This window comes from Falco cherrug, chromosome 1, assembly GCF_023634085.1.
Source record: "Falco cherrug isolate bFalChe1 chromosome 1, bFalChe1.pri, whole genome shotgun sequence".
NCBI classification, from domain to species: domain Eukaryota; kingdom Metazoa; phylum Chordata; class Aves; order Falconiformes; family Falconidae; genus Falco; species Falco cherrug.
This window is the reverse complement of record NC_073697.1, coordinates 114,918,209-114,932,253: the sequence shown is the minus strand read 5'-3', so window position 1 is coordinate 114,932,253 and position 14,045 is coordinate 114,918,209.

Sequence of the window (14,045 nt, the reverse complement as noted above, 5' to 3'; positions counted from 1 at the left end):
AAGTGTGCCTCAGCATAAAGGTGCTGTTTCTTGACGTCAGTGCAAGTCTGTAAGCTTTCCCCACCTACCTAAAGCTGTTGTATGTAGCAACAATTGCGTGTTGTAGCAAGATAACAATTATCACTTGCCTAATGAACAACTCTATTTCCTTCTAACCAGATGCCAAAGTCTAGGAAGCCACATGCTTTGGGTAAGGTCTGAGATGCACACTTTTGTGTTACTGTTCATTCAATCTCAGTACAACCAAAACCTCAGAAAATGGGCGGGTTTAGCCATTCATCGTGTGAAATGCAAAATATTTTGGACCATTGTTGTGTTACAAAAGCAGGAACATTACCTCTGAGAGTCAACAGGGGTTTACCTGCACCTTATGTAGCATCCCCTGCACTTTCTTTCCCATGAGTTGTTTTTTGTATTTGCATTGCCTTAAACAAATTTGAACAAAGTGTGCATGTTGCTTCTCCTTAAAGAGTAATTTTTGCTTGCAGAGTGGTGCACTTGGTTTCTTTATTGTAAGTAGTGGTCCTTTTATCTAATGCTTACATCTCATCTGCACTGGGGACCCATCCCATGGAATGGGATTGCTAAATCTCTTATTTCTTCTCTGTTCTTAAGTGCGCCTTTACAAAGGGAGGCTCTGACACGACTTGCCTGTGACCACGCTAGCCTGGCTCTTTGGTTTTGTTTCCTCCATGGCCTGCAAGGTTGCAGATCATACAGCTGCACCCGTATAACAGCTTTTTCACTTGGATGACTGTGGCTGAAAATAGCATAAATAGCATAAGAGAACATTCCCTGCCAGTAAGCACTCCCCTGGGTACTGACTTTGGCTGTCCCTGCATTGTCATCAGCCCCAGTGCCATGTTTTCTGGAAGCATGACATTGCACCAGGCTTTGCACGGTGAGCAGGGGTTGATGCAGGGCGCTGCTGGGAAGGACAGCATCACACAGGGTTACAGCTGCGTTGGGAGCCTGGCTCCTGCCTCAACTCTGAGCCTTTCTGCGGCCCTACCACTGTCCTGATGTAATTAAATAGAGAAGGTGTGAATGCTTTAATATTTGCCTGAGAGCAGTATATAGGGTATCAGGGAAGACGTTGGAGAGTGGTAAAAATAATGGCATCTGCGGGGCTCCCCTGCCTGGGGGGAGGCTCACCGGTACCTCCAGATGTGCCTGCAGAATACTTTGTGGTTTAAGCCTGGACATGAGCACTACAGGGGATGTGCAGGGTAGAGACCACATGGAGTGGCACAGGTTTCAACAGCCACTGACAGGTTCAATCAGCAAAACGAGTCCCAAAAAGAAGGATGAAGGTCTGTGGTAAGACCAGAAGGTGCAGAATGGCAGAGCTGTGCCTGTTCCAGGGGGAATGAATGTTCAATGCATTTGCTGCAGCTACTCCTTTGGAAGCAGGATACGGCCACAGGCTGCTATGGTGGGGCATGGAAAACCCAAACACGACTCCTCTTCCTTGACCTCTTCAACCCCACTGGGGTGGCCCAAGGTCTGCCTAAATGAGGACGTGATCCAACCCGACAGCAGGAAAGGTCAATCAGTCAGGGGACTGCCCATTGCTGGGGCAACGGTGATTAAATTGGGCTTTACCAGGTTGTGTTGCAATCTGGCTCACTGCCCATCTGTCTTGCCACATTAAATATATCCATAGCCGTGTGGAGGTCATGGTCAAATCCAGGAGATCCCAGCTCATGTAAATTATCCTACTTGTCCCCCAGTCTCCTAAGAGCCTGTAAGGGTGCTTGTGGTTGCAGCATCCCCTCTCCAACACAGGGGTTTATGCAGCACCTGGGCCTGGCAGTAGCTCTCCCCTCCAGGGACAAGGAGGGAGAGAAAAATTGTCAGTTCCTTTTTTTTGCCTTACCCCCCCCTCCCCCTCCTTTTAGGTCTTGTTGGCAGGACAAAGAATGGCAGCTGAGCAAATGCGCTGGTTTCCAGATTGACACCAAGTGAATGCGGCCACTCGTAATCACTGCCGACGAGCATTTATCACTCCCACAGATTATAATGTGGGGAGCAGGTGTCTGACCTGCGATGACAAAAACATGGAGTGGTGGTAGGAAGGAAATAGATAAGATGTCATTTTTCAGCACAATTTTTCTCTCTTTAATGTTCTCCTAGATTATGGGAAACAACCATGGAATGGGGAATGCCAATGTTTTATGGTGTCAGTAGGGTTTAAGGTTTTAGGGGAAAAAAAAAATTAAAAAAAAGTGATGTTGGATCCTGTATGTTATGGGGTATTTATAGGACACACTAAGTTGGGGTTTTTTTAATTTATTTACTTGAGTCAAGTAAGATAAATGGGATTCTGTATCCAAGTACTTGTAGCCAAAGGAAATTAAAAGAAACACAGTCCTCTTGAACTTGGCCTCCGCTTAGGGAAGAAAAATGACACAGAAATGACCCTTAGATTAAAGAACCGCTCATGCCTCAAAGGAGATGGTAGAAAGTATTTTGTAAAAATCTTTTCTTCTCATATTACACATTTTCTGTTTCTCCTCATTGCTGCTTTTTTCCTAGTAGAAGTACTGAAAAAAAAAAAGAAACAAAAATCCACCAACTTTGCTGTGGTATCTTCTACTTCTAAACACACTCTCCTGTGTGAGCCATGAAGGCTGCTTTAACGCTGACTTCGGTTTTCCATCATTGAACATATTTCAAGATGGAAAATAGTTTTAAATTTCCTGATCTGCAGTTTTGGGTTTAAAACCTCATCTCTCATTTTAATAATAGTAATAATCCTATTCTGAACTGCTTTCATGTTTTCCATCTGAGGAGCTGGCGAATGTCCTACATGTTTAAGCATCTCAACATCCTAGGACCGATGAGTGCAAACTGCTGGAATTCAGGTCCAGTTCATTGCACAAATCAGAGCTGTTTGTATCTGAAACCTTGTTTTACGTTCATTATTGTAATGTACGGATGGGAAAGGAGGCAACGGGATCTTGCAGGTCACGAGTTGAATATAATCAGATCAAGGAGCAACCCATCCCTGTACCTTCAGGTTCTTGGGCAGGAAGAGCTGGCTGCGGGTCAGACTGGCAGTTGCAGTCTGGCTCTGAGAAATGCCCACAGGAGATGCTGAAGAGGTGACAACCTTCGTCTTGTCTCCAGATGCATGTGAGTTAGTTCAGGACTCTTCGGGAGAATTTTGGGATTGTTGCTGCTGTTGAGCACTTAAAAGAACAGCCTCTGCAAGGAGTGATGTCCTCCCTCTGTAGCTGATTTGGTTGATTGTGATTGATGGATGTTAACAAATCCTAGAGACGATTTGGAGCCAGAGGCTGCACAAACCTATGATGGGTCTCTCTCTTCTCTTTGTTAAATGGGAAAAAATCAGATTTTCCTTTGCTGCATATTTCAAAGCAGTGAGGTCTCTGTGTACCCATCACACACCTTGTGTCTTGCTCTTCCCTTGACAGCTGCAGTGTCTGAGGTCAGTGCCAAGATCCCCGTCACAGAATGACCTCCAGCCTTGCCAGCACTGCTCCATGCCTCCTTTCCATGTAAAGAAACAGCCCAGGTGGGATGCCATGGGGAAGGCGGGTTGCACCTGAGAGGGAGAGAGGAAGGAACAGTGTCGGAAGAGGCAGGCACTGCAAGCTTGCCCTGGGCAACACACAGAGGAAGAATTCAGGAAACCAGTGCTAGCAGTGGAGCGGGGAGGCAGGGGACGGAAAGGTGAATGTGGGAGAGAAACCCTGGACTGCAGCGATACGCAGGGGTTGTCCCTGCCTGCACCCTGAGAGGTCTGGCCTGTAAGCAGGAGCACGCCGTGCATCACCATGGCCCCCCGGTAGCAGCTGGTCCTGGTCGCTCTGCATTGCACTGTGGCACCCCAAGGATCACCAGGTGATCTCTGCACGTTCAGATCAGCCTCCAAAGCAGATCTCCATATCCTTGAAAGTCAACCCATCAGAAATGACGGGGGGAAGGAGGATTTAAAAGCACGCCTCTATTTGTTCTTGCTGGGGTGTTCTCTGATACAAATGCTAGGCGAGGGAGGCTTTTCATGCTGTTCTACCAAAACTAAATAAAAATAAGGATAAAATTTTGGAAATGGTGGTAATGAAATTAAGGGGTTTGCTTGTCTCTTTCTATAACAACCTTCTGTCTAGCAATCTGAACAGAAATAATAATTTGAAAGGGAAGATAATTAAACAGGCAACTAAACTGGAGGAATAAGGCTATTGATGAAGAAGGGCAGCTGGGGAAAAAGTAGAGGAGGTGGCAGGGAAAAGAAGCACATCTCTTTAAATTGTCAGTCTCTCAGGGCAAGGTTGCTGCAGACATAATGAGTGTCCTAGTGAATTATCTCCCACTTTTATTGTCTGTTGCTACCATGGAAAGATGGGGAGGTGGGGAAACTAACTTTTTTTTTTTTTTTTTTTTTTTGAATTTGGACAGACTTAAAGAAGTGGCATCAAATTTGAAGGGCACCCAATCAATCTGTTGTCCTAGCTGCATGAAATTGTATTTCCCTGCCACTTCATATCTTATTTGCAGCAGCTGGGCTGTAAGTCATTGGTGATAACATTCTTTATTATGCAGCCGTGTTTATGAACTGTGCCTGGAAAGAGATGATAGAAATATGCAGCAATATGCAAAGGGGGGGATGCTGGGGGGAGGGGGAACAAATGCTAGTTGCTAGGGCAACCGTGGGGCTATTTTGGGCATCAAATTTTGCAGATGATGAAAAGCATTTTCATGTGATGGTTGGTCTCTCTGGAAAGAGAAGGGGAGAGAGGGCATACAATAAACCAGGAAGATAATACTCAAGAAGGCAGTCATTTAATTTTTTCAGATATATACATACGTATATAATTCTAGCTGTACTGAAAATGTATTAAAACCAAAGGAGCCGGTACCTCCTAGTTAAGAGGAAGGAGAGATGTTTTAAATAACTAACTAGGAAATGGCATGCTAATAATTTGGGAGGCTTTCCTACATCACTTGGCACAGTCTAAATCTAGCCGATGCTCTCAGAAAGTGCTGCGTGAGTCATGCTGGTGTCTGCAGCCAACCCTGCCTGCACCTGGTCTGTCTCACCACAGGCACTGATAGCCCTTTCCCCAAGCTGTCTCCACCTCTATCCCAGCAGCAATTGAGCCAATTAATTCACAACTCCTTCTGCCACAGGTTAAACCCCCCCAAGTTATCCAAGACTGCTCTTGACTATTGCAAGGATCAAATGATACCCATACTTGATACCCATTAAAATGCTAAGGTTCATAAAAAATGGGAATTGCATTCAGGCAGCTGCCCTCCGCCAGAGATCTCCGACCTGGAGGATCTGAGCTGGCGTGGGGGGCACGGAGAAAGGGCTGGCTACCCCCCCATGCACACAGGCTGGGACAGAGGTGGAAACCCCCGGGGACTTTCAGGGCTGAGGCTCAGGTGTGGGAGCTGGGCAGTCTGGACAGCGGGTACGTGTGCCTTTGCGGTGCTCGATGCTCGGAGCCGAAGGCAGTGCCGCGGAGCTGTCAGGGCCGAGGGCGCCTTTCCAGAACGTGCACGAGCTGCCCACGTTTGGCCTGTGACAGCAATGCCAGAGAGAAAAGGCAGGCTGCAGCGGGTGAGGGATGAGATCACCTGCCCTTGCTGCAGCTGGGGCCGGGTGGGCCCTGGCTGGAGGCGTGAGGGGCAGCCCCCGTCAGGGCTCAGCACCTTCACCTGTGGCCCCTTGGACCAGCAGGAAGGGCAGAAGTGGCAGCACTCGGGAAAGGTGAAGCAGTGCTGTGAGCAGGGTAAGAGCTTGGTCTGTTTTCTCAGCTTCTGACTTCCCTGAGTGTAGTTTGCTCGTACTCCGGACTAGCTTTCTTGCAGTGATGCTTTTCTTAATTTGATTTTACTGGAGTTGCTCCAAATGAGAACAAGCTTATGAGTGTTGTTTGCAGCCCCTGGATGATCACTGTTGCTTGAGCCATTCTTAAAATCCTTGGGACTCTAAATATATTGGCACATTAAGCTGTTTAAAATGAACTGTGCATGTTTTCAGCAAGAAATCTATTTTAAATGCAATATAATGTGACTCTCTTATTGCTCTAAAGTTGTGTTTTTAATTAAGTAGTTATCAGTGGCAGTGAGATTCTTCTTGAATAATTAAATCAAGGTAGTTTAGTGAGTAATTGTAAAGTGAATTGCTGAGACCATCAGGCTGCTGTTGAGAGAGTCTGTTTTCTTTCAGAAAATTAATCCAAATGTCGGGTGTTGCGAAGAAAGTAGTAGAACATTGTGCTGGGTAATGGGCATTTGTCTTGGCATGCTCTGTGTCTCAGAGCTGCATCTCTAATTCTGCCTTCCCATCTTTACTGAAAGGCGACTGTGTCTTCTCCAGGCACAGATGCTGGTGACTGTCCGCTCTGCGTGGTTACTTTCCCTTCATCTGCTGCCCTGGGTAGTTCAGCCCAGACGATTGAAGGGGGCGGAGGGGTGTGTGTGATAAGTTAGTTACTAAACAGCATAAGCCCAGGCCTGATTTTGCCAGTTTTTGTATGCATGAACTTTCTGGCCTGGATTTCCTGGCTCTTGGCCAAGGCAGAGCTGAGCCCGCCCCGTCTCTTATGCCCTGGCATCTCAGTCGGAGGTTCTGTTGCTTGTGTGTTAATCTGGTACTTTAGGGTGTCTCACGTGGCATGTAGTAATTCTCTTGCTGTTAGGCATTCCGAACACGAACAGCCAACTGATATCTTCCATTGCATTAAACTTGATTTGCCAGGAGACCGAGGGGGAATCCTCTGTACAAACCCTGAATGCATGCGGGTGCCTCCTGCCGCGGTCTGGACGGACTGCCTACAAAATAATGTCCACTCATACACAGTGAAGGAAAATACGTGCACGCTGTAGAAATAATAGTTTTGACGGATTTGTTATTTTTGAAAGCCTGCCTCATGTTCTCTTCATAGCTTTCCTTGCTCTGCCTGAGGAATATGTCCAACAAACATAAGTGTTACACAAATTTTGAGGAAGCTAAGCTGACTCTGGAGGAGCTTGTTAATGTTTTCAAAGGCAGAATGAAGAACTAAGTGAGGAGAGCCTGGCCACCCTCCTGACATTATCCTCAGGCATCAGCAATCACACAATCATTTACCAGCTGATGTTTTGTTAGGGCATTTATTCTGTAACCACAAAGTCCATGAGGACTGATGGGGATGCTGATATCTTGTGGATTTACTTCTATGAAGTGGGATTTTCTAAAGTGCCTCAATAATTTAGGAGTTCAGCCTTATTGAAAAGCATTCGGGTACCTTTGGAAATCCCATTCATGATTCTCCGTTACGCTTTACGAGCCTGCAGCCCTCAACGGGGACGTTATTTCATGCTCTAGGTAACAATGTAAAACTCGGTGGTTTTTAGCACCATACTGGCTTTTCACCGGGAGAACAATTTACAGAGATATTGTTGCTGTAGCGGACTCAATTCCCCATGCCTTTTCTGGAGCCTTCCTGCTGTCACCTTTGGTTTTTCCTCAAAGCTTTAAGGATTTTCTGGCAGAGATGCTTCTCTGCAGCACTGGGCTCAGCTCTTGATTCCACAGTTACCTGCCGGGGGTCTCCACAAAGCCGCCCTTGCTGCCAGCGTTGGCATCTCTGAAATAGGCACTGGCACCAGCGGGGGAGATGGATAGGGCGAGGGGGGAGCTTCAGGGGTAATAGAGGCTGCAGAACTGCAGAGCATCCTTTGGTGTCAACAGATGCTCAAGTTTTGATGAAATGTCAGATTTTAAAAGTTTTTAGAAAAATTGTCCTGCTTCTTGCTACAGAAGGTGGCAGATACCTCATATTTTTCAGTTTTGGGGGTTTTTTTTAGTTTGGTTTTTTTTTAAGAGGCATTTTAGACAGGAATATTTTTTTAAGGCCTTTTCTATGTGTTTCCAACCACATTGTCCCCCAAGAACAGGTTGGCTGTCTTTTGCTGTATATCCGTATCAGTGTTGAGAAACTGGAAACTTATTTCTTCATTTCTAGTCCCTCCTGCACCTGAGTTACCTGAAACACTGAGCACAAAGTTGAAGCTATCTTTCTATGCACTGTGCAGCATAAACAATGTTGGAACAAACATGGGTATAAAATTGGGGGATAACACAAATTCAATTTTTTTTTTTTTCTTTTTTTTCCAGGACATGGAAGCTTCTGCCTGTGAATTTAATACCAAAGACAGTCAAGATCTTGGTGACGGACAGAAGGTCAGTCTTTTAGCTTTGTTTAACCCAAAACTAAACCATGCTTCTTGACATTGATTGTGTTGATGTCTTCTGCTTTACAAAACAAAGGTGTGCGCCCTGCTTGGCAAAAATTAGTCTTTAGCATCGCTGAGATGAACTGTGACAGAGGGGGCCAGACTGGGGGGGTGTTTTTGATGCTGGTCCCAGGTGTGAAACCCAGGTTCAGCTTTATTTGAAACTCAGGTTCAGGGTCACACTGTTACAGGCTCTTTGTGTAGCGGTTTGGTGCAAGATATAAAAATGGATATTGGCACCTTGGTCTGAGGCTTGTGTCTGAGTGTCAGTCTTGCCTGTGTGTTTGAAGGTCTTCTGCAGTTACCCACATCTCCTTTGGTAATACACATGTTCCTGCTCCTTTTTTGTAAGGGAGCAAGTGTGGATTCTGACTGGAGTAGGACAAGTATTTAAAAACAAAGAAAAGCCTCTTGCAAATATTTGTTTAAATGTTCCATTTTTACTATTTATATTCCATGTGCATGCGGGATGTGGAAAGATGCATTTTAAGTCAGTGACAAAGGTGATGGCTTTGCCATCCAACATTTCAACTTAACTTAATTATTTTTTTCTCCGAACAGCCTTATTTATAACAGAGGAGAATAAGAAATAAAATATATCTTCATGTGTCAGTTTCTATCACCTCACTTCCAAATTTAGTTTGCTGGTTTTAATCAGCTCCGCTTCCCTAGAAGGTCTTTTAGCTGTTCTGTCAAGTGTGTTTCTACATGTGCATTTGTGTTTGACCAGCTTTCAGTTCCAACAGGCTTCATATGAGGGTTTTTCATAGCATCGCTGGGGGAGATTTTAGGTTTTTAAAGAAGTTTGTGTGTGTGTGTGTGTGCATATACATTCTTCATATATTTTTACATACGAAATAATATACATGTATATTATTTAGATACCTATTTTGCAGTAACCTAAATTGCATCACAAATCTGTCAACTCTCCATCCTTGCTACTTGGTTCCTGCCCTGGGCAGGAGCGGTGTGCTTACCCCTTAGCAGCTGCTTTTAATGGTTGGTACCAAAGCCCACTGGACTCTGTGGAGGTTTGGATAAGATATTTTATTTTGATGATAGATGAAGTAGAAATACCAAACAAAATATCTGAAGGTTGTCCCTAGGCAATAGCAGCATAGCCAGAGCATCTGGTATTCCCCACAGCAACAAGGTGTTTCAAAAGAAAATGCAGTGAATGTCAGAAAACTTTACTGAAGTAAGGACGGCTTCAGCAACTCCAGGATTTTGGTGAAGGAAAAAAAAAATCCCAACCCAACCAACCAAAAAAACCCCAAACATCCCTTCCCATTTTTTTCTCAGATAATATTTCTTTGACTCCTGTGATGCCTCTACAGCCCACAGTCTGCACTGGGTAGGTGGCTTCTCTGCCACCTTGCTGTCATGGGCTGAGCCAAACCAGTCAGTGCTGCAAGCCAGAAGTGATGGTTTGGTGGCAACTGGTGTAGCTTTTGTGTATGGAAAGAACTGAGGTGACTCAGTGCTGCTAAAGGACTGTTTTTTAAAGGCCTTGGGAAAAGAAGTTGTTTAACAAAGCTCTTGTGTCTGTCCCGTGCATATCAAACTTATCATCTCTTATTGAGAAGGTTATCTGTAATGCGTGCCGTTTTCACAGGCAGGTGCAGACCGAGTTGGTTGCTCCAAGCAGAAAACTAGCATTACATCTAAGACAGGCTTCAGAAGACAAGAATTGCTTTAAGCCACATTTCTCCATCTCATCAGCACAAGGGAAACATCAATTCCCAGGGGTGAAAATGGAGGGTGCCTGCTCTGGGAAGGGAGGACAGGCATTTAAAGCAGGGCACGGCCCTGCAGATGGAACGGGCACCAGCTTTATGCCCTGGTGGATACTCAGACCTAATGGACATTGCAACGTGTGTTTGGTTTTTACGAAGACTTAGATGCACAGGGCTGGAAAGAGCCTCAATTGTTGCCATTGCTCCCCTCGCTGCTCTGGTGATGGACCAGCTGTGACTTTCCCTATAATTTCAGCTCCTAATGCCTCATCCAGGTTCAAGGGGGCAGAAACTTTTGCCTTTTCATTTTGAGCCTGAAACGATGCCTGAGCTATCAGCCTCTCATCAGGGAAAAGGAGGTAACCTTGTCCTGATGGTGTTCTCATGAATAATTCCTTCGCTCGCCCACTTGATTTCAGGTTTCCCAAAATAACTGACACTTTTCACACTGAGAGCAAGCAATCCTGGGGAAAATAAAATACATTAAACTACTACACCACCTTGAGAGAGCCCCTGAGTTGGTGCTTTTTTTAAAAAAAAAAAAAAACAAAACTAACAAAAAAACCCCCACAAAACAGACAGAAGTTCTGTAGCAAATTTTGAGAGTTGATGGGGAATGCACCTTAATCCCTCCATACTCCCAGTTGCAGTAGGTATCTGCCTCGGTTGCTTCTTTTGGGATGTGATGGTCTTCTGTCTGTGAATTCGCATTCATGGGAGCTGGGAACCCTGGGAAGATGGGGAGGGACAACATGGGCGATACAATACAGAGTGGCTTGATCTGCCATCGGGATCCGTCCCGCCTGCCTGAGCAGCCTTTCCCCTTCAGACAATTCAGAATTTCCTTTCCAAGTGTGACTCCCCTCTTCAGATGTGCTGTACAATGTCTCTCCACTGGATACCCACTGAATGCCTAATTTTTAACCACTCTGTCTGTCAGATCCACAAAAGCTGTTACTGGAGGTGTTTGCATGAAAGAGCTCCACTGTAGGTATCTGAGAGCAGCTGGCGATGCTCTAGACAGTATCCAGCAGTGCTGATTGAGGCAGGATGCTTTAGTCTCCCTGGCTTAATGGCTATGTGCGTTTTCTTAATGTACCCTCCCCCTCAATTGCCTCCTAAATTAGCATGCAGGATGTGTCCAGCCTTGGAAAGAAAAGAAGTTTGGCACCTCTTTGATTCAGACAAGACAGGTTGTAATATTATTGAAAATAAAATGAAAATCTGACTTAGAGACATCAGAGGAGAGTGTGGGCTCAGCCCTGGGCTTTGACCAGGCTCGTGCAACGCAGACCAGGGCACGTGGGGCGGGCGATGGCTTTGCCTTGTACAGCCCTGCTCAGCACCATGAGCCCAGCCTGGGTCCCGCCTCGCCTTTGGCATGAGGTGAAGCATGCTCGCGGTGGCTTTGTCCTGTTTGTGCCCCCCCAGTAACAGTCCTCAGAGGTGACTGACCAGCTGGGCAATGCTAGGGCGGAGCAGGACTCCTGCCATGCCTGGGGTGAGGAGGGTAGCGCGCCCGCTGCTGTGCGGTTGGTGTTCGGGTGGGCACAGCACGGGGGAGTCCAGAACATCAAACGTTTGAATCGACTTGTGTGGGTGATAAAATCGGTAGCGCTCGATGGCCGCTGCCTGCTAAAGGCTTTTAGGTGCCTGCTGTGAGGTGCAGCTTGTTCCGCATGAGTGAGGCTCCCTGGGAGACCTGCCCGTGGCGGAGGTCTGTCGTATCTGGATCGAAGCAGATCAGGAGATGAAAGTCTCTCGAGTAACTGGCACCCCTTTGAGGGAGAGGTCATGTTGCTGTGAACAGAGCCGTGTGCTGCTCCAGTCTTCTCTGGGCACCTTTGGTCATTGCTGTGTCTCCTAATTAAGTGAGTGTTTAAGATGCTGGATGATTACTAAATCAAACTCTGCATGGTTAATGGCCACACTATAGAAGTGTAGCACTAGTGGCATTTGGTGTTGGTTTTCCTTCTCACTGTCCTACTTTTCCTCTTCTGTCCTTCACCTCTCCTGCCTTTCAATGCTGTGCTTTTAAATCTAAAACCAGTTTGGCTTTAGGTTAAGGACAATCCTTGACAAGCAAGAGCCCAAGTCGCGTAGCAGAGGGTGCAGCAGATGAGCGAGCCCCAACCTGCTGCTGACATCTTTACCCTGAGACTTGCCTCTCCGCCTCACTCCTTGGGCTGCTGTGCTTTCTTGGGATGCTCACCAGTAACTGTTAAACACGCAGCTGCTTTTCAAGAATTTGAAGTGAAATCCCAGGTCTTGAGAGGTGTTTGCGCCCTCAGGAGCTGGGTTGCAGGGCGGGCAAGTGGGCGCAGCGTTCTGTACACCGTGTTTCCTTGCTTTGGTGGCGAGCTATTGTGTTACTGGAAAGTTCGGTGTGAGATGGGATAACGATAACAACAGTGGAGAGATGCTAAAGGATGCTTTGCTTTAACAGAGCAGGTACTGTTTAGCTACTGTGGCTTACTGAAAACTAACCACATAACTTGATGTTAGTGCTTGCAGGGCTCGTGGTGCACTCAGAGGTGCAAATAACTGATTCCAAAGTTGATATAATCAAAGACTAAAAGAAGATTAGGTTAAATTGCTGTAAATTAAAGCAGCTCCGCTGAGCTCATTGCAGTTCTGGGTTTTTGCAAATGTCAGTGAGAGGAGTTGGCTCTGCTCTTCCAGCTGATGATTGGTTGGAAAATGCCATTTTCTGGTATGTGAGTGGAAGTAAGTGGGGCAACTTGGTCTTCATAATGCAGAATATTTCCTGTTGGAGCCTTTCTATGCATACGGTAAGCCAGCCAGACCTGTTGTCCTCTTACAAGCTGCAAATTACACAGGCAAATGTAATTACCCATTCTCTTTGTCATTAGTGTGCAGCTAGGAAGCTTCAAGCAATCGCCCTTTTCTTGGTATTTCAAAGCTTACTTGCAAGATGCATCCTTGATATTGAACACAATGAGATGTCCTTTTTTTAAAAAAATTCAATTAAACATTTGCCTACTGTGACTCTTTATTCACTGCAAATTGTCTCTGTAAATAATCTTCATCAAAAGTCAGAACCAATCCCCATTAGTTGTTTAGATTAATTAATGAGTCCCCCTGGAGCCACCCAAATGAATTCAATTTAAACGTCAACAACTTGGCTATGGAGTTTCCCAGGTTGGCATTAAGACAATATTAAACCTGCAATAAGTCACATTTAAAATGTTAATTCAAAGAAGCTCTCCATTTAGAGCATTTAATTAAATCCTTAAATAAACTGCATGGGCTCAATACCAGATGGTTCTGCATTTTCATTGCAGCAGAGAGCCTTGAAGTCATTGAGGGAAGTAATATTGGAGGCATGGTGAAGATAACCAGGATATATAGTGTAATAAAATCTAATCTTGTTTCCAGCAGGGAGATTCAGTGTATGTACACAACCTAGGCTAAAATTGTAAGTTAATTACATTAACCCCAGTGTACTCTGGTATCTGAGCAGCCAGAGATGAAATTAGTCTTTTTCCTATCATAAGATTCTTTTCAACTTCACTATATTAATTTTTAGCCAAATACTTACTCATAAGGAAAATTGAAGTTAATGTAACCAAAGACAAAGTAATGCAGTCTTAATATTCTGAAGGGATTACGGAGGGCTGTGAAAATACACTTTGCAAATGTCACTCACTTTGAATGGATTTGTGGTGGGAAGGTGGGGGAAAAAGAATTATGGCTGTGATCCGCACCATGCTGGGGTTTAATGAAAGTCATGATTTAAGAAATTTGGACCTTAGAAATAATAATAAAAAAAAGATAAAGACCTCTGTCTGAAGGCCCAATTTGCTTGATAAGACGTGGTGAGTCACCATCCTGAGATCTTTGAAATCAAGCTGAGATTCTGGAAGATGATTTGGGTTATGGTACTTCATCCAAATGTATATATGTTTGGAGAGGGGTGTGTGTGTGTGTGTGTGTGTGGTCCTTGTGCAGGAAGCATCCTTTTTACACTACCTGTTTGCCTGGCAAAAGTTCTTGCAACGAGTGAAGGCAAAGACCTTCTTCCCTTGGTAA